Source organism: Lithobates pipiens, unplaced genomic scaffold (assembly GCF_037356315.1).
Source record: "Lithobates pipiens isolate NorthernLeopardFrog02 unplaced genomic scaffold, aLitPip1_a1.2 Scaffold_19, whole genome shotgun sequence".
NCBI classification, from domain to species: domain Eukaryota; kingdom Metazoa; phylum Chordata; class Amphibia; order Anura; family Ranidae; genus Lithobates; species Lithobates pipiens.
Genome location: NW_027507764.1, coordinates 589,017,921 through 589,045,081, shown reverse-complemented (window position 1 = coordinate 589,045,081; position 27,161 = coordinate 589,017,921). Strand labels below are relative to the sequence as shown.

The 27,161-nt window shown below is 44.9% G+C and overlaps 1 long non-coding RNA gene across 2 annotated transcripts; it reads left to right on the top strand.

Moving 5' to 3' along the window:
• The first annotated feature begins 203 nt into the window (after positions 1-203).
• On the top strand, positions 204-26,871 carry LOC143997757 (uncharacterized). 2 transcript variants are annotated; one of them, XR_013277733.1, is made up of 2 exons: positions 204-524; positions 26,456-26,871. It is a non-coding gene; the product is annotated as an uncharacterized LOC143997757 (long non-coding RNA). The 2 variants fall into 2 exon arrangements; XR_013277734.1 differs by lacking the exon at positions 204-524 and adding an exon at positions 20,178-20,707.
• The last annotated feature ends 290 nt before the right edge of the window (positions 26,872-27,161 follow it).

Sequence of the window (27,161 nt, the reverse complement as noted above, 5' to 3'; positions counted from 1 at the left end):
CTCAGTGCGCCTGCGCGCCGCTATCTACGGCGCATGCGCCGCTATCTACGGCGCATGCGCCGTAGACAGCGGTGCCTGTTTTCGGGCAAATATCTCCTAAACCATATAGGTTTAGGAGATATTTCTTGGACCTACAGGTAAGCCTTAATCTAGGCTTACCTGTAGGTCAAAGTGGTTTGTAAGGGTTTACAACCACTTTCAGTAAAGCCGGGTTATGGATTGCAAGCTCTTCTTCCCATTCACTTCCATTCTAACATTTATAGGAATTGTTTGAATGAAGATCAAAGTTTGCTTTAAAAGGAGTGGCGGTGGATGTCCCGTCCTCCCGGGAATATAAAATGTAAATATAAAGTCCGGGGATTGAAGAGCGTCAGGCAGACGGAGCTGTACCTGCTGCAGGTATATCAGGAGATCCTCAGATGGGTCTCTTTCTAGTCCTCTTCCTGTGTGCCCACATGGCCGTCACATTGTCCGCTCCGACCTCTGACCCTCCGGGAGGCGCCGAGACACCAGACGGTGAACAGGTAACTGGCTTCATATCTCTTTATTAATGATCCCGGGGGGGGGGGGGGAATCCTTCTGCCATTTCACCATGCTGTATATTACAGGCAGTCTGAGCCCCGGGACCCACCGATAGGCTTAAAGAGTCGTTTTACCGCCAAAATAAATACAAAATAACATTTTAACTTTTGGCAAGTAATAAATATGTGGAGACACGTGATCCAGGATATAACGTTTTATGATCTGTAGACATAATATGGAACCCGATGGGAAATCAAAATATCTACAGCTGGCACTGCCGTCGTATTAATTGATCCGATATTTAATAAAATATATAAAATCTATTTAGTTACCAATTTAATGAACAAATTTCAAAATGACCAAAAACCTTCCGACTTTTATCCACCACTTGGAGGTCATTAAAGTGACCCTGCCAGGAACCGAGATGGAAGCTGCCATGGCCGGTTTAATTTAACACGGGTGGCCAGCTGAACTACCTTAAAACTGCGCCATTGTAAAAAAAAAAATGTAAAAAACGGTGGGATGGTGAAATCTATTTCCTGGATCACCGATGATAAACGGTTCAGCTGAAAACACACGCAGGTAATCAATGTGTCCTTTAAATGTCTGTGATCGAATTGTCATTAGATTAAGTGCACAGAGCCAATCAGAGCGGCTCCAGTCCTTGTGATCACTGTGAACCAATCACAGTAATAATAAATGTAAAAAAAAAAAAAAATGTAAACAATCCTTCTCTTTAACCGCTTCGCGCCCACCCTATAGCCGAAAGACGGCTACAGAGCGGACTCTAACTGCCGGGAGGGCGTCCCTGGACATCCTCCTGTGTACTTCCCCTCTGCGCACCGCCTCGGGCACGCATCGGGGAAGTTCTGTGCTGGCCGTGTCCCTCGGACACAGCCAGGCACAGATCGCTGTAAACGGGCAATCACAGCGGCCGTTTACAGCGCGATCGGCGTGTCCAATGAGAGATGATCTTATATGTAAACATATGAGATCATCTCTCAGCGCCGCTCTCCATCCTCACACAGAAAGCGTGTGAGAGGGGAGAGATGAACAGCTGCAGTGGCCGTAAGTTAAAAAAAAAAGTGCCATCCGCCCCAGTGCCATCTACCCCAGTGCCATTCTCGCCCAGTGCCATCCTCCCCAGTGCCATCCTCCCCAGTGCCACCTGTTAGTGATATCTGTCCCCAGTGCCACCTGTTAGTGCTATCTGTCCCCAGTGCCACCTGTTGTCAGTGCCATTTGTCCCCAGTCCCATTTGTCATCAGTGCCACGTATAAGTGCCATCTGTCATCAGTGCCACGTGTCATCAGTGCCACATAGTGCCTTCTGTCATCAGTGCCACATATTAGTGCCATCTGTCATCAATGCCACGTATCAGTGCCATTTGTCATCAGTGCCACCTGTCAGTGTCACGTGCCATCTGTTGTCAGTGTCACGTGTCATCAATGCCACTTATCAGTGTCATCTGTCATCAGTGTCACGTGTCATCGGTGCCACGTATTAGTGCCATCTGTCATCGGTGCCACGTATTAGTGCCATCTGTCATCGGTGCCACGTATTAGTGCCACGTATTAGTGCCACGTATTAGTGCCAGCTGTCATCAGTGCCACGTATTAGTGCCATCTGTCATCAGTGCCACGTATTAGTGCCACGTGTCATCAGTGCCACGTATAAGTGCCATCTGTCATCAGTGCCACATATTAGTGCCATCTGTCATCAGTGCCACGTGTCATCAGTGCCACACATAAGTGTCATCAGTGCCACGTATCAGTGCCATCTGTCATCAGTGTCACATATTAGTGCCATCTGTCATCAGTGCCACATATTAGTGCCATCTGTCATCAGTGCCACGTGTCATCAGTGCCACACATAAGTGTCATCAGTGCCACGTATCAGTGCCATCTGTCATCAGTGTCACATATCATTGTCCTGGTGCTCCAGGGCCTTCAAAAGTGTAATAGGTAGTCAACAAGTTAGATGTGTAATTTATGTTCCTAGAACACACGATGGCGCTCCCTGCATGTTGGGCCTCTCTATGTGGCCAGGCTGTGAAAAAGTCCCACACATGTGGTATTGTAATACTCAGGAGGAGTAGCAGAATTTTTTTGGGGGTGTCATTTGTGGTATACACATGCCACGTGAGAGAAATTACCTATTACAATGACAATTTTGTGGAAATTTTTTTTTAAAAAAATCATAATTTTGCAAAGAATTGTGGGAAAAAATGACAACATCAAAAAGCTCACCATGCCTCTTACTAAATACCTTGGAATGTCTACTTTCCAAAAAGGGGTCATTTGGGGGGTATTTGTACTTTCCTGACTTGTTCGGGTCACAAGAAGCGAGATCGGCCACCAGTACATCAGATGTGATACATTTTGTGCGATTCGCACCACAGGTTGTAGACTCTCTAACTTTCACAAAGACCAAATAATATCCACTAATTTGGGTTATTTTTACCAAAGACATGTAGCAGTATAAATTGTGACCAAAATTTATGAAGAAAAATTAATAATTTGCATAATTTTGTCACAGAAACAAAGAAATATGCGTTTTTTTTTCAAAATTTTCGGTCTTTTTTCATTTATAGCGCAAAAAATAAAAACCCCAGAGGTGATCAAATACCACCAAAAGAAAGCTCTATTTGTGGGGAAAAAAAGGACACAAAATTAATTTGGGTACAGTGTTGTATGACTGAGTAATTGTCATTCAAAGTGTGAGAGCACCAAAAGCTGAAAATTGGTCTGGGCAGGAAGGGTGTTTAAGTGCCCAGTAAGCAAGTGGTTAAATGTCATAGGGATTCCCCATAATACTTAGCGCCATCTAGTGCACAAATGTGTTATTTATTATTTAAATACAATGATTTACATTCGGACAGTACAGCATATAGCCTATTTACATTCATTTTATTGCACCATATGCATAGAACAAATATACGGTATCTGACAAAAGTAAGTACACCCCTCACTCACATTTTTGTAGATTTTTTATTCTATCTTTTCATGTGACAACACTGAAGAAATTACACTTGTCTACAATGTAAAGTAGTGAGTGTACAGCTTGTATAACAGTGTAAATTTCCTGTCCCCTCAAAATAACTCAACACACAGCCATTAATGTCTAAACCACTGGCAACAAAAGTGAGTACACCCCTAAGTGATAATGTCCAAATTGGGCCCAAAGTGTCAATATTTTGTGTGGCCACCATTATTTTGCAGCACGGCCTTAACCTTCTTGGGCATGGAGGTCACCAGAGCTTCACAGGTTGCCACTGGAGTCCTCTTCCCCTCCTCCATGATGACATCACGGAGCTGGTGGATGTTGGAGACCTTGCGCTCCTCCACCTTCCGTTTGAGGATGTCCCACAGATGATAAATAGGGTTTAGGTCTGGAGACATGCTTGGCCAGTCCATCACCTTTACCCTCAGATTCTTTAGCAAGGCAGTGGTGGTCTTGGAGGTGTGTTTGGGGTGGTTATCATGTTGGAATACTGCCCTGCGGTCCAGTCTCTGAAGGGAGGGGATCATGCTCTGCTTCAGTATGTCTCAGTACATGTTGGCATTCATGGTCCCCTCAATGATCTTCAGCCCCCCCAGTGCCGGCAGCACTCATGCAGCCCCAGACCGTGACACTCCCACCACCATGCCTGACTGTAGGCAACACACACACTTGTCTTTGTCCTCCTCACCTGGTTGCCCCCACACACGCTTGTCACCATCTGACACCAAATACGTTTATCTTGGTCTCATCAGACCACAGGACATGGTTCCAGTAATCCATGTCCTTAGTCTGCTTGTCTTCAGCAAACTGTTTGCAGGATTTCTTGTGCATCATCTTTAGAAGAGGCTTCCTTCTGGGAACGACAGCCATGCAGACCAATTTGATGCAGTGTGCGGCGTATGGTCTGAGCACTGACAGGCTAACCCCCCCACCCTACAACCTCTGCAGCAATGCTGGCAGCACTCATACGTCTATTTCCCAAAGACAACCTCTGAATATGACGCTGATCACGTGACCTCAACTTCTTTGGTGGACCATGGCGAGGCCTGTTCTGAGTGGAACCTGTCCTGTTATACAGCTGTATGGTCTTGGCCACCGTGCTGCAGCTCAGTTTCAGGGTCTTGGCAATCTTCTTATAGCCTAGGCCATCTTTATGTAGAGCAACAATTCTTTTTTTTTTCGGATCCTCAGAGAGTTCTTTGCCATGAGGTGCCATGTTGTACTTCCAGTGACCAGTATGAGAGAGTGAGAGCGATAACACCAAATTTAACACACCTGCTCCCCATTCATTCATTAAATAAAACACTAAAGTTACCACGATTTTTTGTTGTGTACTAAGCGATGCTTTAAATTTTTTTACAGGTTACATGTTTAGAGTTACAGAGGAGGTCTAGTGCTAGAATAACGATCATGCGTATGTAACCTGTGTGTATCTGGCTCTGATACTAACCAGTGCCTACCCAGGGACTGACTAGTATCTCTCCCCAGCCTGTCCCCCCACACCCTCTCACCCGCTGACCTGTGAATGGGGCGATCACTCCGGCAGTGTTATTGTGTTCTACCAGTGAATACAATGATTACATACTGCTCACTGTCATACCCTCCACACTTCTCTCCTATACATAACGTCCTCTGTCATATCCTACACACTCCTCTCCTGTACATAGTGCCCACTGTCATACACTCCTCTCCTATACATAGTGCCCACCATCATTACCCTCCACACTCCTCTCCTGTACATACTACTCACTGTCATACCCTCCACACTCCTCTCCTATACATAGTGCCCACTGTCATACCTCCAACACTTCTCTCCTATACATAGTGCCCACCATCATTACCCTCCACACTCCTCTCCTGTACATACTACTCACTGTCATACCCTCCACACTCCTCTCCTATACATAGTGCCCACTGTCATACCTCCAACACTTCTCTCCTATACATAGTGCCCACTGTCATACCCTCCACACTTCTCTCCTATACATAACATCCTCTGTCATATCCTACACACTCCTCTCCTGTACATAGTGCCCGCTGTCATACACTTCTCTCCTGTACATAGTGCCCACTGTTGTACCCTCCACACTCCTCTCCTATACATAGTGCCCACCATCATTACCCTCCACACTCCTCTCCTGTACATACTACTCACTGTCATACCCTCCACACTTCTCTCCTATACATAGTGCCCACTGTCATACCCTCCACACTCCTCTCATGTACATACTACTTACTGTCATACCCTCCATACTCCTCTCCTATACATAGTGCCCACTGTCATACCCTCCACACTTCTCTCCTATACATAGTGCCTACTGTCATACCCTCTACACTCCTATGCTGTGCTGTGCATACTGCCCACTGTCATACCCTTCACACTCCTCTCCTGTACATAGTGCCTTCTGCCATACCCTCTGCACTCCTCTCATGTACATAGTGCCCACTGTTAGACCCTCCACATTCCTCTCCCTCACCTGCACATACTTCACACTTTTATACCATCCATACTCCTCCCCTATGCATCTTACCCACAAAAACTGTTCTTTAAAATTATACTGAACATCCTCAATGTTACCAGCTCTAGAATGGGCACTTTTGTCAGTTCAACTAAAAGGAAATCTCACAGTCCTCATATTTGTTCTGCCCGTTATTAGTACTTATTTCATTTTGTAATTACTATTGTGATGTATAGAGGAACACGGGGGATGTCAGCTACTCTAAATATAGCACTTGTAAAAAAAAGCGCCCCTGAAAATATTTTTGAAATGTTGACAACTATGCACTTAGGGCCACAGGGTCAGTAGGGAGCCCCATGAGAGGCTCCTGTGATAGTAAACTTTTCTAACATTACTACTTTTTAGAGGCCCTGGGGTAGGTTATGCCATAATGTACAAGTATGCCCAGCATATTAGCACATTAGGGTACACTTACCTGTCAGACTGAGCCCCCCAGTGCTGTGCTGTGATCAATCCGGCGGGGCCCGGGCACTTCCATCTTCACCCGGACTTCCTTCTGGATTCTGTGCCTTCGGTCACTTGCCTTGGCCAGGCTGTGTTGATGTCATTCCCACGCATGCTCATGTGCATCCTCTCTCTCCCATCCCCCCCTTTCTCTCTCATCCTCCCTCCCTTACCCCTCACACCTCTTCCATCCCCTTTCTCGCTCTCTCATCCTCCCTCTCTCTCTCTTTAATTTAATTTGTTATAACAAAAAATAGTTTGCATTTTTATTTATTTATTGTTTATAAAAGGCCCCATCAAAATCCTCAGCACCAGGCCCACAATGTTCTTAATCTGGCCCTGTATATATAATGTATTTGTACTTTCACTCAGTGAACGGCTAAGTACGACCGTTTTAAACCAACCCCTGTGTGTGAATGACTGGACTGATAATCATTTCTTCTGATCGTGCTTCCTGTTGTCTTTTATGAAGATCTCCAATGGAGCGGAATTGAACCCGGAATCGGAATCAAGCGCAGACTTAATCTCAGACCCGATCCCAACATTTCCAAAAATGGCGGACAGTTGCGTGGCGTGCATCTTCAGAATGCTGCCCTTCGCCTGAGACCCGCGGGACGCCTCCCACATGACCCTCCAATCATGAGAACGCTCAGACTTGCTTGTGAAGAAGTTATTGAAAATTTTAGTGTATAAATAATCAGTGTAACACATTTCTATATTAGTAAATGGACACCCCTCCCCCACCCCCCCAGCATTGGTGATAGACAAGTGCTGGCGGGGGGCTCCGATCTTCTGCTGCACATGCTCTACACAAGGGGCACCTACAGTACTCGATGTGAGTGATTTTTATTTTTTTTATCTTTGATCAATAAAATGATTTGATGCTATTGCAATTCCCGGTCTTTTTTATGTTTACTGACATTCAGATCTTCCAGGGAGAGTGCAGTTTAGTGCGCCCCTCTAAATTTTGCGCCTGGGGCAACCTCCCCCTGCCCTCCCCCCCACACTACGCCACTGCCTTCCAGGGAGAGTGCAGTTTAGAGTACAGAAGAAGTGTCTAAGTGATGTTAAAGTAATTCTAAAGACTAAAGTTTTCTTTTACCTTAACCACTTGCCGACCAGCGCACGACGATGTACGTCGGCAGAATGGCACGGGCAGGCAAATGGGAGTACATGTACGTCCCTTTAAATTTGCCGCCCTGCCATCGGGAACGCGCCGCCGGCGGCGCGCTCCCGTGCTGGTTGGGACCCCCGTGAGTCCGGTCGCGGGACCCGCGGACTCGATCGCCGCGGGCATCCCCGCGATCGTCTCACGGAGCGGCCGAATGGAGAAGTGCCGTTGTAAACAACATTTCTCCATTCCGCCTAACAACTAGTGACGCTGATCTCTGCTCCATGTGATTGGAGCAGAGATCAGTGTTCACTAAATGAAAGCCCAACCCCCCCACAGTTAGTAACACGCCCCTAGGAACACTTAACCCCTACACTGCCACCCACTGGTTAACCCCTTCACTGCCAGTGTCATTTACACAGGAATCACTGCATTTATATAGCACTGATTACTGTATAAATGACAATGGTCCCAAAAATGTGTAAAAAATGTCCGATGGGTCCCCCACAATGTCGCAGTCACAATAAAAATCGCTGATCGCCGCCATTACTAGTAAAAAAAAATAATAAAAAATTATTAATAAAAATGCTATAAAACTATCCCTATTTTGTAAACGCTATAACTTTTGCGCAAACCAATTAATAATCGCTTATTGTGATTTTTTTAACCAAAAATATGTAGAAGAATACGTATCGGCCTAAACTGAGGGAAAAAAATGTTTTTTTATATATTTTTGGGGGATATTTATTATAACAAAAAGTAAAAAATAATGCGTTTTTTTCAAAATTGTCGCTCTATTTTTGTTTATAGCGAAAAAAATAAAAACCGCAGAGGTGATCAAATACCACCAAAAGAAAGCTCTATTTGTGGGCAAAAAAGGACGTCAATTTTGTTTGGGAGCCACGTCGCACGACCACGCAATTGTCAGTTAAAGCGACGCAGTGCCGAATCGCAAAAAGTGGTCTGCTCTTTGACCAGCAAAATGGTCCGGTCTGAAAGTGGTTAAACATTAACACTTATTACAATGACATATTCAATGCCGTATGCACACCACCCAGCTAACTTTCTAAGCCCACCCGGACTCCGATGACGTTGACAGCTGATCTCGATGCATCCTGCAAGAAAGCATAAAGCAAAAAGCAACACTGTACACTATACACTCTGATTTTGAAGGGCGAAATTCCATCATTAACACAACGGAATTTCCTCCTTCATAAGCATATCTCTCTAACACGCTCTAGTTTCTGGTAAAAGAAAAAGTCTCTGTCTACTATCACTATTTTTCCGCCGACACACGCCACCTAGTGGTCAGAGCCGCTGCAACTGCAAGTCCTTAAAGCGGGAGTAAACCCGCAGATGTTTTTTTTTGTCTACCTGCAAAGGAAAAGGCATAATGAGCTAGTATGCACCGCATACTAGCTCATTATGAAATACTTACCTTAGAACGAGGCCCCGACATCTGGTCCGATCCACGCCGAGGGAGCTGACATGCTCCCTCTGCGTTTCTTCCGGGTATCGCGGCTCCGGCGCTGTGAGTGGCCGGAGCCGCGATATCGTCACTCCCGCGCATGCGCGCGGGAGATTTCATCCCGGCCGGGTCCTGCCACTGCCGGGCTTTCAGCCGAGAATCCCCTTGTGTGCATGCGCCGCTGCAGTCAGCGGCGCATACCGAGGGGACTATCTTCTAAACCGTACAGGTTTAGGAGATATTTTTTTACCTACAGGTAAGCCTAGTGATTTGTGTCACTAAACTCTGTCCCTGCTCCACACAGCAACCTGTCCCTACACTGACAAAAGACAGAATGTAAAATGGCCGCCAGATCAGGTCTATTTATAAGGTAGGGGGAATGTGTTGAAATGTCTCAATTGGCTGTCCTGTACCCCATGATGGATGTGTCATCATGGGTCAAAGCTCTTTCACAATGTAAACGCATATGTCCTCTGCGTGAACAGCACCAGAAGTCCGCCCGTTTGACGAATCGCGAAGACACGCAAAATTTGGCGCCAACCGACCACCGGGCGAACCGCAAGGCCATCTCTATCAGCGGGTCCTCCGCTATCCATAGAATGGAAGATACATCCTCTATATATGGGAGAACTAACACAGGTGGACACTAATAAGAGGCAATGATGAGGGAGTGCACGTTTCTGCACGTGAGCACGGAGAGACGGAACGCTTTACATTTTTTTTTATTATTATTTATTTTATTTATTTTTTTACTGTCCCTTTGAAGAAAAAAAAATTCTGATCACTTTTATTGTTGTTAGAAGGAATGTAAACATTAGGGATGAGCTGAACAGCCTCCTGGTTCGGTTCGCATCCAGGACATGCGAACAGGCCAAAAGTTTGCGCGAACATTCGAACACCGTTAAAGTCTACGGGACTCGACCGCGAGAAATCAAAAGTGCAAATTTTAAAGGCTAATATGCAAGTTATTGTCCTAAAAAGGGTTCTGGTGCCCCAGGGGACATGTATCAATACAAAAAAAAGTTTTAAAAACTGACGTTTTTTCAGGAGCAGTGATTTTAATGATGCTTAAAGTGAAAAAATAAAAGTGAAATATTCCTTTAAATATTGTACCTAGGGGGGTGTCTATAGTATGCCTGTAAAGTGGCACATGTTTCCCATACTTAGAACAGTCCCTGCACAAAATGATATTTCTAAAGGAATAAAAGTCATTTAAAACTGCTTGAGCCTGTAATGTAATGTCTGGTCCCGGCAATATGGATGAAAATCAGTGAGACAAACAGCATGGGTACCCCCCCCCCCCAGCCCATTACGAGGCCCTTTGGGTCTTGTATGGATATTAAGGGGAACCCTGAAACCAAATAAAAAAAAAGGCTTGGGACCCCCAGGCCCTATATACTCTAAACAGCAGTATACAGGCAGTCCCGGGTTACAAACAAGACAGGGACTGTAGGTTTGTTCTGTTGAATCTGTCTGTGATTTGGAACATGAACATTTTGTAAGTGTAGCTCCAGCCAAAAAAATAAATTTTTAAGCTTTTTGGATAACATAGGGAAGGGTTATCACCCCTGTAACATTTGTTTTGCTGTCTGTGCCCCTGTTCAGAAGATTTCACCTCACTTTCTATCCCAATGACAATTGGATTTAGAAAATTTGGGCTTTTTAGGGAAACAAGGATTGGTGATAAAGCATCAGTGGAGACACCTTTTCCCCATATTAACTCTTACAGGAGAGAATTTCCCTTCCTAGGGGTAGATTTCCTGTCACTTCCTGTTGTCTGCCTCTGTTTGTAAGTAGAAGTCGTTTGTAAGTCGGATGTTTGAAAGCAAGGGACCGCCTGTATATACTATATGGCCTGCCCTATATACTCTGCAGAAAATTGGGATTGAGGTGTTGGAGGTACCAGATCACTGTAAGCCCTCACAGTTACTCTCGGTGGGCGCTGGAAGGGGCCCTGCTGTGAAATATTATATCAAGAATTGTAATTACATGTCCCTGTTAAACAGGGGCAGAAAAATTGGGTCTTAGGCACTGGTGGTGATGCCACAACACTGCAACCTCTCACAGATTCTGTTGTTGAGTGCAGGAACGAGCCCTGCTGTGAAATATTAGATCAAAAATTTAAATTACGTGCCCCTGTTAAACAGGGACAGAAAAAATGGTGCCACAACACTACAATCCCTCACAGATACTCTAGTTGGAGCGCAGGAATGAGCCCTGCTGCAAAATATTACTGCAAAAATTGTAATTACACGCCCCTGTTAAGCAGCTGGGGGAACATGACTGCCAGTTTCTTGTCCTTCTTGGGCACCCCCTCTCTCTGGGCTCACGTTACTGCCTTCATCCTCATCCTGGGTACCATCATCGGAGCCTTCAAAACACGGTGCATCCTCCTGCAGCATGTACCCGACACCAGGGGCGGACTGACCATTCGGTGACTCGGCCACTAGGGGGCCCCATCAGGGTTGTCAGCCATAATAAAAACCAGTAAATAAAAATCTGTGTTTTTTTTACTTCTGTCCCTGAAATGTCCCTTACCGACATACTTTTAATGTGAAAATCCAGAGATTGTAGTTGCTCCGCCTCTCCACTGCCTCCACAGCCAATGGGAAAACAGTGTACCCGCCCCCTTCTTCAGCGCGGCTTATTTGAGATATGAGCATGAGATTCGGACAGCTGGAGGAGAGAAGGAGGGGACAACCTGATAGAAGGTAAGCTAACTGAGCTAAATGTATTATTATGAGTGGTTTACCCTTGTCAGCAAGGGGGAGGGGGGAGGCTGTGTTTGCCCAAGCTGGGCTCCTCCTGTCTCTGAAGCAGTTAGATCGTTTATCTGTCTGAGGAGAAGTGAACTTACAGCAAGCCAGATTCACCACAACCAGGTAAGCTCGCACCTCCACCCCCCCCCCCCCCCCCAGTGATTGATCCAGGGACTGCGTCCGACCGCCTCCGGGGGTCAGGAAGGAATTTTTGCCCCACTGGTACGTTTGGCTGCTACTGTCAGGGTTTTTTTTCGCCTTCCTCTGGATCAATCAGGAACAGCTGTAGGTTAGCATACCCCTACCTCCTGCCTCCATATCCATTTCACGCGATCCCATGACTACTCCGGATCAAAGCCAGATTTATTTTCTGAACGGGGATCTTCACCTCAACTAAAGGTAGCCGGAACAGCCAGCAACCCAATACAACAACTCCTTTCCGCATCCATATTAGGCATCCCCTGATCAACTTGCACGCTAATAGCTTCAAGCACGGTGGCAAGTCTGATACCTAGCCCCTCCTCAGGGTCAATACCCTGATCAGGATCATCATCTTAGGCCCATAGTACCATCAACCTCATCCACAGACCATGTGCCACTTCAAATACAGAAGTTCTCCACAGACTAAGGAACATCAACACCACATTGCCATCTTCCATACAAAAAATACTTCAAAGAGAACAACTATTAAAAACCGGACGACAAGCAACTGCCAACCATAGGAAGAGATCTACTCAACCACTACAATTAGATTGCGCCTTGATTAACGCCAGGTCTGCAGTCAAACACAGACTGGAAGTACACGACTTCATCATCGAGAACAATGTACACTGCCTCTTCATCACCGAAAGATGGCTAACCTCTGACTGCAACACCATCCTCACCGAATTGGTGCCGGAAAACTACAGGATCCTAACCGAACACCGGATAGGGAAAAAAGGAGGAGGCCTAGCAGTGATCTTTAAAGCTCACCTGGGGCTCACCAAACCATCATCTCAGAACCCAGTGCCTTTTATGGAAACCCTGACGCTACATCTTCAATCAACACCCCATGACACCACTCATATTCTACTGTGCTACAGACCACCGGGACCAAAGTCCAATCTTCTTTCACCCCTCACGGAATCCTTTGCAGTGCACACCCTAAAATTCAAAAATTTCCTGGCACTCGGAGATTTCAACCTCTGGGCAAACGAGCCTAAAGACTCCATCGCGACTGCCTGCATCAATCAACTAGAAGAACTGGGTCTACAGCAACTGATAAAGAATCCCACGCATGGGTCAGGACACACCCTGGACCTCATTTTCAAACAGAACATCGACGTCAACATACTCGACAACATCACTCTGCCATGGCCGGATCACCACGCCATCAAATTCAAAATCGCTACCAACATCACAAAGGAAAAACGGAATCCTGTAACAACAACGCACTGGACCAGATCACATAAAAAACTGTATTCCGAATCCTTCAAATCCACTCTGTCCAACAAGATAACTACAATAACCTTAAACCACTCTACGGAGGAAACACTCAACTCCCTGAACAGGGCATTGCTGCAATCAGCAGACTCGGTAGCTCCAAAACGCAGGGCTCTCATCAGGAATAAAAACTCTGGATGGTTTAATGGCTCCCTCCCCATACTAAAGCAAGAACGCAGAAGAGCGTAAAGAACATGGAGAAGAAATCCCACCGAGGAAAACCACTTTAACTACAAAGGTCTCACAGAGAATTATCGCAAAGCAATCTTCAAAGCCTAAAAGGACCACTTCTCATATACAATCTCAACAGCCGCAAACCAACCACGGGAACTGTTTAAACTGGTTAATCAATCAATGAATCCGGTGTGCCTAGAACCCCCAGAAAGTGAATCCCAGGATTACTGTGACAAACTGTCGGATTTTTTCATCGATAAAGTCGAAACCATCAGGAAAACAATTTGTCAGAAGAACATCCAACCTCAGCCAGCAAATACATAAAGAGGATGTCTGCACCAAAATACCGCAAACGCCGAAATTTTCACTAACCCCAATTACCGTAGACACCATAAAAAATATCATCAATAAACTTTGTGACAGTACCTCACCTATTGACATCATCCCCACAAAACTACTGAAAGAATGCTCCGACATTGTGGCTCCAACCATAACGCACCTCATAAACCGATCATTCCACGAAGGGATTGTTCCCAGCATCCTCAAACAAGGCATCGTCAAACCTCTACTCAAGAAACCAAACCTGGACCCTCAGGATCCAAACAACCGTAGGCCAATTACAAGCCTCAACACCATTTCTAAGATCATGGAGAAAGCTGTAGTACATCAGCTACAACTTCACCTGGATACTCACAAACTCCTGGACCCGCTGCAATCAGGCTTCTGCCCGGGTCATGGAACAGAAACAGCTCTCCTCAAGATTTGGGATGACGCCCTCGAAGCAGCAGATGATGGAGAGCCGTGTCTCCTCGTACTGTTAGACCTAAGTGCAGCGTTTGATACAGTAGATCACAATACTCTACTCATCCGACTCACAGAAGTAGCCAGAGTCCAAGACATAGATCTCCAATGGTTTGCGTCCTTCCTAGGAAATCGTTCACCACAGTGAAACTAGGAAAATTCCTCTCCGAATCTCGGGCAGTCACCTGCGGAGTCCCTCAAGGCTCTCCTTTGTCACCCGTTCTCTTCAACATTTACATCCGCCCACTCCTCCGACTCATCAGATGCTCAGACCTTTGCTTCCACTCTTACGCTGACGACACGCAACTTTATTTCCGGATCAATGGAAAAAAAGATCACCAACAAAACTTAAAAAATGCCTCAAATCAATAGAGGACTGGATGACCACCAACTCCCTCCAGCTGAACGAATCAAAGACAGAGCTTCTTATCTTACACCCAAATCATAAGCCCGCAACCAAAACCTCCTGGTCTCCACCAACCGTCTTTGGGCAGACTATCTCCCCAAAGACCAAGGCCAAGAGTCTCAGGGTTATTTTAGATGCACAAATGTCAATGGATGCACAAATAGGAGCAGTAGTCAGTGGATCTCACCATCTGCTGCGCATGCTTCGCAGACTCATCCCTTTTATCCCAAAGAATGACAAAGCAGTGGTAGTTGGAACAATCATTAATTCACGACTGGACTACGCAAACTCGCTTTACATAGGATTACCACAATATCAACTTGCGCGATTACAACTGATCCAAAACACTGCAGCAAGGCTGATAACAGGAAAAAACCCTGGGAATCCATCTCTCCTTCGCTGAGGAGCTTACATTGGCTAACCGTAAAAAATCTGATCACGTTCAAGACCCTTTGCCTCACCCACAAATGCGTGCATAGAGAAGCTCCGCAATACCTAATGGAGAAAATAATTCATTACACACCAAACCGCAGTCTTCCATCAGCCAACAAAAACCTCCTCCTCGTGCCCAAAGCCCGGTATAAATCCAAGGGGGATCGGAGATTCGCTGTCCAAGTGCCTCGGCTATGGAATGCTCTACCAATCAACATCCGCCTGGAAGAAAATCACCTGGCTTTTAGGAAAAAACTCAAGACCTTCCTCTTCTAGCTGATGATCAAAGCTCGTCACAGCGCCTTGAGGCGATTCCGTTTGCATTGTGCGCTATACAAGTATTTCATTCATTCATTCATTCATTCATTGTGGGGCTAGGGAAGGAGTGACTGATGCCATTGAGCTGATGGAATAGGCCGCTTTGGCAGCCACATTAGCAGCCAAACCTGTCTTAGCCTGGGTGACAGAGGATGATGACGCTTTGTCATCCACTCTATCAACTCTTCTGCATGTTGTGGCTCAACACGGCCAGCAGTCAAAAAAAAGGACAAGCATGCCCCACGGCCACGTGCTGAGGATGCACCATGTCCATGACCAGCACTGTTGGCTGTAGACAAAGAGCCTGCTTGCCCTCTTTTAGTGGCCTGTGAGCATCTGCCTTTCCTTGGTGGCATTCCAGACATCCTGTAAAATTGATTAGCAAAACACCGCCTGAAGTTTGCTAGAAAAATTACCTCAGGAATGGCCTGCAGTCAGGTATAGGCTTGGCTAGACTAGAATGCAGTGCAGATCACTGAAACACTTGCCCGCCTGCCTGAAAGTGTATTTGAAAATGTACACCAGGAACTACCTTCAGTCAGATATAGTCTTTTCTAGACTAGAATGCAGTAGATATATATGTAGGAGACTGTATAGATATATATATATATATATATATATATATCTTTATGCACTGCAGATCACTAAATCACCTGCCTGGCCTGCCTGCCTGAAAGTGTAGTTGAAAACGTACACCAGGAATGGCCTGTAGTCAGGTATAGGCTTGGCTGGACTAGAATGCAGTGGATATATATGTAGAAGACAGTATATATATTTTATGCACTGCAGATCACTGAATCGCCTGCCTGCCTGCCTGCCTGAAAGTGTTTTTGAATACATACACCAGGAATGGCCTGCAGTGAGATCTAGCTACACAGGATACAGTATATATATATATATATATATATATATATATATATATATATATATATAAAATATACTGCAGCTAACTGAATCAACTGCCTGCCTGAAGTAGATTAGAAACAGTACAGCAGGAATGGTCTGCAGTGAGATCTATCTAAACTGGATAAAGTGTAATATATATATATATATATATATATATATATATATATATATATATATCCCAAAAAATGTAAAAATAATAATAATATTAATAGAATCCCATATACACAATCCTTCACCCACAGTTGTTCCAGAGGAATATATAATATATATATAATGTATATATATATATATATTACACAAGATCCATAAGTAAATAAATAAATTAACTACATATAGATATAGCAGCGCTTATTCGTTCATAAAAATTCAGATGTTCGCTGTGTATGTTAAAATTTTCCTATAGGATGCACACAAATCAATCAATAAATATGCAAAGAGTCCACATCAAATGTCCATCATTATTCAACAAATATATAATGAACTGGTAAGTCTTTTCGTGTATTGGAATATATTGCACTTCAGCCTGTTACTCCAAATCACCTCCACACGTGCAAAGAAAACACACACAAGGGGATATGTGCTGGATGAGGATCCCCCTTTGGTAATATTCTTACCAGAACCCGCTGGTCAAACCAAGCATGTAAAAATTTCCTGTAGACTCTCAGCTCACTTCTCCTTCCCCGTCACATACAGCTCATTGATTCAGTGTCTCGAAAATAAGTGCATAGAGAGAGCAAATATAGTGTAATTCAGTCAAGCATAACATTTTATTTAAATTTGAAGCGGTTCTGCACCTTTAAAAAAAACATTAAAAGCCAGCAGCTACAAATATTGCAGCTGCTGACTTTTAATAAATTGACACTTACCTGTCCCAGGGTCCAGCGTTGTCGGCGGCAGATGACGAGCAATCGCTCGTCTCTCTGCTGCCTCCGCCGCCATCCTCTGCCAGGGAATCGGGAAGTGAAGCGTTGCGGCTTCACTGCCCGGTTTCCTACTGCACATGCGCGAGTCGCGCATGCGCGTCTGTACTGGTCCCCGCTGTGTCCTGGGAACTGTGTGTTTCCCAGAACACAACGGGGGGGCGGGGCATCTGCGGCGGTCTGTCCCGGAAGTGGGAGCAGATACCTGGATTATCCAGGTAACTGCACCCCCCTCCCCCCCGAAAGGTGCCAATTGTGGCACCGGAGGGGGGTTAGGGATCACATGAGCGGAACTTCCACTTTAGGGTGGAGAACTGCTTTAAAAACATCAATGTTTACACTCACAAACATCAACGAATCTTAGAGCATTAGTTCATTTATGCACAGCCTGGTGTTCGGATATATAAGGATCGTCCTACCGCACTCCCCCTGTAGCGCTGGGCTATACCTCTCTGCTGGCTCGCGGCTCGGACTACCTCTCCCAATCACTGTTGCTTCACTGTTTGTCATATGGTTCCACCCTGACGTGTTTCGTCATACTGACATCATCTGAGGGTGGAGCCATACGTCACTTTCTCCCTTTTATATCATCTGGAGCGTTAAGTTAACCATTCCCAGGAAAGCATTTTCATCGTTCTACTAGCCTCAATGGGCCATCAGGATCCAAATGATTGCGTTAAGCGGTCAGCGCCGCACTCATCCCTGTGCGGCACCTCCCTGCATGCAAATGACCCATCACCAGCCTTACTCTCCGATAGGCGGACTAAACCTGTAAGTCTCAGTTACACTCGTCCTACTCATCCGTGGTGTGCGACCCCGCCGTAAAGCACATGTGAGCAAACAGGGGCGGTATCTACACATCCCCCAATGTCAAACAAACACTCTCAGTATGCATATGGCAAAAGGGAACGACAACCGTCCGTCACCGAATGCCGTCGGATCCCCCTGCATACCGTTCATTCTACAGTGGAATAGGCCAGTGGACATTATCTTCACCTCCCATACACTAGAGGATCGAGTCACAAGCCAGGACGAACACCCATAGGGAGACACCCGTCCTTGAAATCCTAAGCACTAAAACCTACTGTAAATCTATAATCCTCACTTAAATATCCAAGCTGTAAAATCTACTATAGATAAATGTAAAAATGAGAATAAAAATACATATAAATGTGAAAATCAAAATAAAGATAAAAAATCTAAATTAAAAATTAAAATAAAAATAAAATAAAAATAAAAATACTAATAAAATGAAATAAAAATAAAAATAAAATTACGAAAAAGACTAAAATAGCACATCATATTTTTTTAAATTTGTTAAATCAATTCATCAAATTAAAAAACGGATCGAATAGAATTCAAAGGAATCAGTAATCACTTATAAAACAGTTTACGTCTAATTTGACGTTCAACCCACTAGGGACCAAAATATTCATACAATATATCCATTGGGATTCTTTTTTAGATATTTCACATACCAATTTTGATGTACTCTGTCCACACCCCAAAATTTCAATAATAATAATGATACTTTTTTAAAGTGCAAAGACAAACTATGATCTTTAAACCCTATTTCGATGTTATACATGTGTTCCGATACACGTTTCTTGAGGGTCCTTTTTGTTCTCCCTACGTACATCAGATTGCACGGACACTGTAATACATATACCACGTGGGTGGAATTACACGTAATAAATTCTTTGATCTCAAATTTCTTATTATTCCCTGTTGAGATAAACTCTGTCATGCCTCTAATCGGATGGTTAACCCTCGCACACGTTTGACACCGTCTACAAGAAAAGAAACCCCCTTTATCCCTTTTTGGGGGGGTTCAACACCTTTTTTACCACCTTATCACCGAAATTAGGGGCCTTTCTATATATAAATGTAAGACAAGTTGGAAGCGATTGACTCAATCCTTTGTCCAAACATAATATATGCCAATGTCGTTTAAATATCGTTTTCACATCCTTATACTGGATGTGGAAGTCTGAAATAAACCCCCACTCCTGATCGGATCCGCATTCTTTTGGTTTATTCTCGAGGCATTTCTCTCTCTGAATTTTTCCTACTTCCACCACCACTTTGTTTAGATCATTTTCGTTATAACCCTTTTCAATAAAGCGTTTCTTTATGGTCTCCGACTGAGAGTAGAAATCGCTGTCTGATGTACAATTGCGTCGAATACGCATCACTTGACCTTTGGGAATATTTTTTAACCACTGTGGGTGGTGTCCACTCTTTAAAGGTAAATAGCTGTTTCTATCTGTGGTTTAAAATATTAAAATATACTTTGGTAATTAAACCCCCCCCCCCTTGTCTCATTATATCTACATCCAAAAAGTGTATTGTATCCTTGCTATACTCGTACTCCAAATTGATATTGTTCTTATTGGAATTTAAATGTATCATAAAATCCTGCAAGGAGCTCTCTGTACCCTCCCAGACGAACAGGGGGTCATTAAACTGGGCGGTTGTTTTTTGCTATAAACTTTGATATAATATAATATAATATAATATATATATATATATATATATATATACATATATATATATATATATATATATATATATATATATATATATATATATATATATATATATATATATATATGTATATATATATATATATATACAAAATACACTGCAGCTAACTGAATCAACTAATCAACTGCCTGCATAAACAATGTAATACTAACATATAAACACACATATGTTGGACTTGTGTCTTTTTTCAACCTCACCTACTATGTAACTAATGTTTTAAATCTGGAATTTAAACTACTATGTAACTAATGTTTTAAATCTGGAATTTAGTTTTGAAAGTCATCCTGATTGTATCAGTTTTCTGGATGTTAATATCACAAGCAATAATTCAAGTAACATCGTTCACTCTTGTACCTACTGGAAAGAGTGTGCTGGAAATTCCTTGTTGTTGGCTACCAGCTGTCACCCATCCCACACTATTAGGGCAGTGCCAGTAGGGGAGTTTGTCAGAGCGAAACAGAACGGAACTGTTCAGTCTTTTTTTGACCCTCACCTACTAAGTAACTAGTGCAAGACTGAAGGAAAGGCCGGAGTGATAGATTTTTGCTGCCACTGACCGTCTTCATTGTTCAGTAAAGCCGGGTTATGGATTGCAAGCTCTTCTTCCCATTCACTTCCATTCTAACATTCATAGGAATTGTTTGAATGAAGCTGAAAGTTTGCTTTAAAAGGAGTGGCGGTGGATGTCCCGTCCTCCCGGTAATATAAAATGTAAATATAAAGTCCGGGGATTGAAGAGCGTCGGGCAGACGGAGCTGTACCTGCTGCAGGTATATCAGGAGATCCTCAGATGGGGCTCTTTCTGGTCCTCTTCCTATGTGCCCACATGGCCGTCACATTGTCCGCTCCGACCTCTGACCCTCCGAGAGACGCCGAGACACCAGATGGGGAACAGGTAACTGGCTTCATATCTCTTTATGAATGATCCCGGGGGGGGGGAAATCCTTCTGCCATTACACCATGCTGTATATTATGGGCAGTCTGAGCCCCGGGACCCACCGATAAGCTTAAAGCAGGGGTGCCCAACCAGTGGCCCGGGGGCCACATGTGGCCTGCGGAGCCCTCTGATGTGAAAGAATACTGTTATTAAAGGCCAGTTTATTACTAAAATCACAGTTTATATATGGGCATATCTGTTCTGCAGTGCTCACTGGGCTGCTTTCAAACTGCACCGCAGGTGCGGAGCAATTTACCTGCGGGTTACCTGCACTGAGCCATAGACTTCTATTATTACCTGCGAGTTTGGTGAGCTTTCTGAAAGTGCACTAAACCTGCAGAATATAATAGAAGTGCAGGAAACTGCAGGAAAGCCAAAGGTACACTGCGCTGCATGCGTGGGGCGGGTAAACCGCAGCACATCCATGTGAAAGCAGCCTTGGACCCCTTTCACACGGTCAGTCTGACAGTCCAACCAACATAGACCCTCCATTCACCTCTAAGTAGTAGCAGACATAAAGCGACTTGTGTTCTACCTCCAATACGATCCGCTAAAAAGTATCGTGGGCTGCGTCCGTGTCCGCTCTCCAAATGCAGAGCGGACACGGACATGCTACCCGCCCGCTCCACGCATTGTGGCCCGCGACCGGTTAACCAAGTCGGTTAAGTGGCCCTCGCTCTTCAAAAGGTTGGGCACCCCCCTGGCTTAAAGAGTAATTTTACTGCCAAAATAAATACAAAATTGAATTTTAACTTTTGGCACATAATAAATATGTGGAGACACGTGATCCAGGAGATAACGTTTTATGATCTGTAGACATTATATGGGACCCGATGGGAATTCAAAATATCTACAGTTGGCACTGCCGTCTTAATAATTGATCCGATATTTAATCAAAGATATAAAATCTACTTAGTTACCAATTTAATGAACAAATCTCAAAATGACAAAAAAAAAACCTTCTGACTTTTATCCACCACTTGGAGGTCATTAAAGTGACCCTGTCAGGAACTGAGATGGAAGCTGCCATGGCCGGTTTAATTTAACATGTGTGGCCAGCTGAACCACCTTAAAACTGCGCCATTGTAAAAAAAAACAAAAAAAAAAAAAACAGTGGGATGGTGAAATCTAGTTCCTTGATCACCGATTATAAACGGTTCAGCAGAAAACACAGGTAATCAATGTGTCCTTTAAATGTCTGTGACGGAATTGCCATTAGATAGCACAGATTAAGTGCACAGAGCCAATGAGAACGGCTCCAGTCCTTGTCATCACTGTGAACCAATCACAGTGATTATAAATGTAAAAAAAAAAAAAACAATCCTTCACCCTAAAATGTCATAAGGATTCCACATAATACTTAGGGCCATCTAGTGGACAAATGTGTTATTTATTAATTAAATATGTAGCACTAACCCCCGAAGGAGCTGCTGGTTATTTTTGGGCTTACTGTTACCTTTCGTTCTCCTTGTTTGACGTCTAGGGGATGTCCCGTGGTAGGTGACCCAGTAACTTGAGACTGACAATAGATCCACTTGAATGGATTTTATTTGCAAAACTCAAACCATTGAACAGTCTTTCAACTTGGGATCAGAGGGTTGGAAAAGGAAGTTCAGGTCCTCTCAATGTCAAAGTCCAAAAACGTTAAAGAACTTGCTTACTTTGACTACATCCAGAGAATAGCCAATCACAGCTGGATGATCACTCAGGTTGGACAGTCCCTCTCTCACAAGCTCTAGCAGCCAACAAGGTGCTTCACTCAGGAACAAGTCTCTGCCACAGACAGGGGCGTAACTATAGGGGGTGCAGCAGTAGCGACCGCAACCAGGCCCTGTGATGCAGGGGGCCCATGCAGCCCCCTCTACATATGGCTGGCAGCAGCATAGGCAGCTAGGGGTACCAGTGCACCATGCACACGGGAGGTGGAGGGTGACTAGCAGAGCTCCATGCTCGACTATCGCACTGGCTGCTCTTTAGTTGTGCATTCCCCGCATGACCCGTGTCCTCAGCCGGCTCCTCAGAGTACCCCTCTCCTGCTCCATGCATTGCCGCTCAGTCCGATGTCTGTTCTCCCCAGCCAGAGTCCCGCCCCCCCGAGTCCGGCCCACACTGCACTGCATACTTCTCTCGGGTAAACAAACTTTAAGCACACAGATGCAGTGCAGCCCTATGAGAGCCCCCCGGAGGACACTGCAGGCTTGTCTGCCAGCCCCCCTCCTCCCCCGTCATACACAGATGATGAAAGGCCTTTCTGGGAGATATGCTGATCGCCCATCCAGCACACTGGATGGAGCCCAGGCCAACATGGATGAGTGTGCGGCCTGCAGCTTGGTCATGGTGAGTGAGAGGACCCATCCCCCACACACCATTACTTACCCCCTCCATCTCCCCCTGGGGACAGGGACCCATTCTCACGTGGAGACAGGGGCCCCCACCTCCCCTGGGGACAGGGACCCCTTCTCACCTGGGGGCAGTAACTTCATATGCCCTGGAGAAAAGGACTTCATCTCTTCTGGGCACGGGGACCTCATCCTGCCTAGGGACAGTCCCCCAATGGGGCACCTAAAAATTAAAAAAATAATAATAAAAAAACTACTGATACCAGTGGTGGAACTACAGGGCTCACAAAGGTCATACCTGTGACCACGCCCTGGAGTTTCACCGCTGGACTCGGAGGGAAGTGCCCTGGCTAAGCTGTAGAACACTTGTAGGATACCTGGATCTTACAGCCTACTTGGCGATATCCACAAGACCGGATTCTCTTGGTTACTTCAGCCCTTCCAGGTCCCGTACTTGGTCTTCTTCTAAAGAGTCCTCCCCTGGAGGTTCCATGGGTCTCTTCTGAACCGGAGACGGCACCCATCCACCTCAGAATCCTCCTTTTAGTTTCCTTATCTTGGGCTAGCCAGCCCGAGACATTAAAGTCAGGTGGATCCGCACCCCAGGCCATAGCCTTCCCGGGGGCTGGTCAGGAGGACCAGGACCATGTAATCAGCACATCATACTGGACCGGAACCCCGAACCATGTGACGTCCGCATCTTAAATACCCTCTCCCAGAGGGCACAGCGAGAGCGCCACTCCCACTGACCTGGCTCCGAAAGAAGAGTAATTTAAGCACCTGACCAGACCATAGTTCCACGCCCGCCACCAGAGACAGTGCCCCTTGTGGCCAGGCTGAACATCGCACAGTCCAGTCAGACTGATGCAGAAGTACAATTTAGATAGATAAACCCAAACCAAACTGCAGTTTAGGCAACCTTAATTTTAGAAAAAAAAGGCAAAGCGCGTGCTCTTCAGGAGCCGCCGCTACAAATACAATGATTTACATTCAGATAGTACAGCATATAGCCTATTTACATTCATTTTATTGCACCATATGCATAGAACAAATATACAGTATCTGACAAAAGTAAGTACACCCCTCACATTTTTGTAAATATTTTCTTCTATCTTTGTGACAACACTGAAGAAATGACACTTGTCTACAATGTAAAGTAGTGAGTGTACAGCTTGTATAACAGTGTCAATTTCCTGTCCTCTCAAAATAACTCAACACGCAGCCATTAATGTCTAAACCGCTGGCAACAAAAGTAAGTACACCCCTAAGTGAAAATGTCCAAATTGGGCCCAAAGTGTCAATATTTTGTGTGGCCGCCATTATTTTCCAGCACTGCCTTAACCCTCTTGGGCATGGAGGTCACCAGAGCTTCACAGGTTGTCACCAGAGTCCTCTTCCCTTCCTCCATGATGACATCACGGAGCTGGTGGATGTTGGAGTCCTTGCGCTCCTCCACCTTCCATTTGAGGATGCCCCACAGATGATCAATAGGGTTTAGGTCTGGAGACATGCTTGGTCAGTCCATCTTCTTTAACCTCAGCTTCTTTAGCAAGGCAGTGGTGTTCTTGGAGGTGTTTGGGGTTGTTATCATATTGGAATACTGCCCCGCAGCCCAGTCTCCGAAGGGATGACAGCCATGCAGACCAATTTGATGCAGTGTGCGGCGTATGGTCTGAGCACTGACAGGCTGACCCCCCCCCCCCCCACCCCTTCAACCTCTGCAGCAATGCTGGCAGCACTCATACGTCTATTTCCCAAAGACAACCTCTGGATATGACGCTGAGCACGTGACCTCAACTTCTTTGGTGGACCATGGCGAGGTCTGTTCTGAGGGGAACCTGTCCTGTTATACCAAGTACTAATATCACTGGAACAAACACGCGAAACACAAAATATTAAGCGTGTCCACCACTGATCCCAGCGCCCTCCGAAGTAAGTCAAAATACACACTGACAAGCTGCTATCATATAAAAAAACAAATCCCAAAACTATATAGTATATAACACCCGTTCACTTGTTACCTCATATATACCATATTGACAGCGCTGAAACAGAAATATAAACAATAAACTAATAACATATAAAGAGGATAATTATTCTATGATTAGAAAAAGTCACTGAAAAGTGTTCAGAGCATTCCCAAACATATAAGTCTCAATTTTCAATTGAACGTTCACACTTTGGGAGGTCAGGAAAGAAAGCCCATCTCCAAGAAAGAACCACCAGTGCATGAAGAGTCTGACAGCCGGTGACACCCCTTATGGTAATTCACTCACCAGACCCCCAAGGGTTAACAGGCACTTCGTTACGACTGTTAAAGAAATCCCACTGGTATCCCTCTGGAGAATCTTCTTATCACACCGCCAAAAGTTTCTCAACCTCAGGTTCCAGAACCGGACAGAAAGCTATCAGTGGTTATCTTCAATCGGTTCCACCTTTTACAATAACTGAAATATAGGAAGAGGAGGTCACTTCCCAGCGTGGAGGCTCCGATAATCTGCACAGATCCCGGACACTGACCCCAGGAGCTCACACTCCACAGCGATCTCTTCTCTGCCTCAAATGGTCTTGGCCACCGTGCTGCAGCTCAGTTTCAGGGTCTTGGCAATCTTCTTATAGCCTAGACCATCTTTATGTAGAGCAACAATTCCTTTTTTCAGATCCTCAGAGAGTTCTTTCCACGAGGTGCCAATTTGAACATCCAGTGACCAGTATGAGAGAGTGAGAGCGATAACACCAAATGTAACACACCTGCTCCCCAGCCACACCTCAGACCTTCTAACACTAAGGAGTCACATGACGCCGGGGAGGGAAATTGGCTAATTGGGCACAGTCTGGACATTTTCACTTAGGGGTGTACTCACTTTTGTTGCCATGGGGGAGGGGAAGAGGACTCCAGTGGCAACCTGTGAAGCTCTGGTGACCTCCATGCCGAAGAGGGTTAAGGCAGGTTAAGGCAGTGCTGGAAAATAATGGCGGCCACACAAAATATTGACACTTTGGACCCAGTTTGGAGATTTTCACTTAGGGGTGTACTGACTTTTGTTGCCAGCAGTTTAGACATTAATGGCTGTGTGTTGAGTTATTTTGAGGGGACAGGAAATTTACACTGTTATACAAGCTGTACACTCACTACTTTACATTGTAGACAAGTGTCATTTCTTCAGTGTTGTCACATGAAAAGATAGAAGAAAAGATTTACACAAATGTGAGGGGTGTACTCACTTTTGTCAGATACTGTATATATAATGTATTTGTACTTTCACTCAGTGAACGGCTAAGCACGACCGTTTTAAACCAACCCCTGTGTGTGAATGACTGAACTGATAATCATTTGTTCTGATCGTGCTTCCTGTTTTTTATGAAGATCTCCAATGGAGTGGAATGGAACTCGGAATCAAGCGCAGACTTAATCTCAGACCCGATCTCAACATTTCCGAAAAAATTAAAGGTGGCGAGTAGTTGTCTGGCGTGCATCTTCAGAATGCTGCCCTTCCCCTGAGACCCGCGGGACGCCTCCCACCTGACCCTCCAATCATGAGAACGCTCAGACTTGCTTGTGAAAAAGTTATTGAAAATTTTAGTGTATAAATAATCAGTGTAACAAATTTCTATATTAGTAAATGGACACCCCTCCCCCACCCCCAGCACTTGTGATAGACGAGTGCTGGCGGGGGGCTCCGATCTTCTGCTGCACATGCTCTACACAAGGGGCACCTACAGTACTCGATGTGAGTGATTTTTTTTATCTTTGATCAATAAAATGATTTGATGCTATTGCAATTCCCGGTCTTTTTGATTTTTACTGACATTCAGATCTTCCAGGGAGAGTGCAGTTTAGAGTACAGAAGAAGTGTCTAAGTGATGTTAAAGAAATTCTAAAGACTAAAGTTTTCTTTTACCTTAAAGTGATACTATAGCTTTGATTTTTTAAATAAAGCAAACATGTTATACTTACCTGCTCTGTGTAATGGTATTGCACAGAGCAGCTCTGATCCTCCTCTTCTCAGATCACCCATCAGTACCTCTGGTTACTTTTCTTTGTTGAGTGCCCCACCCCACAGGAAGCCGCT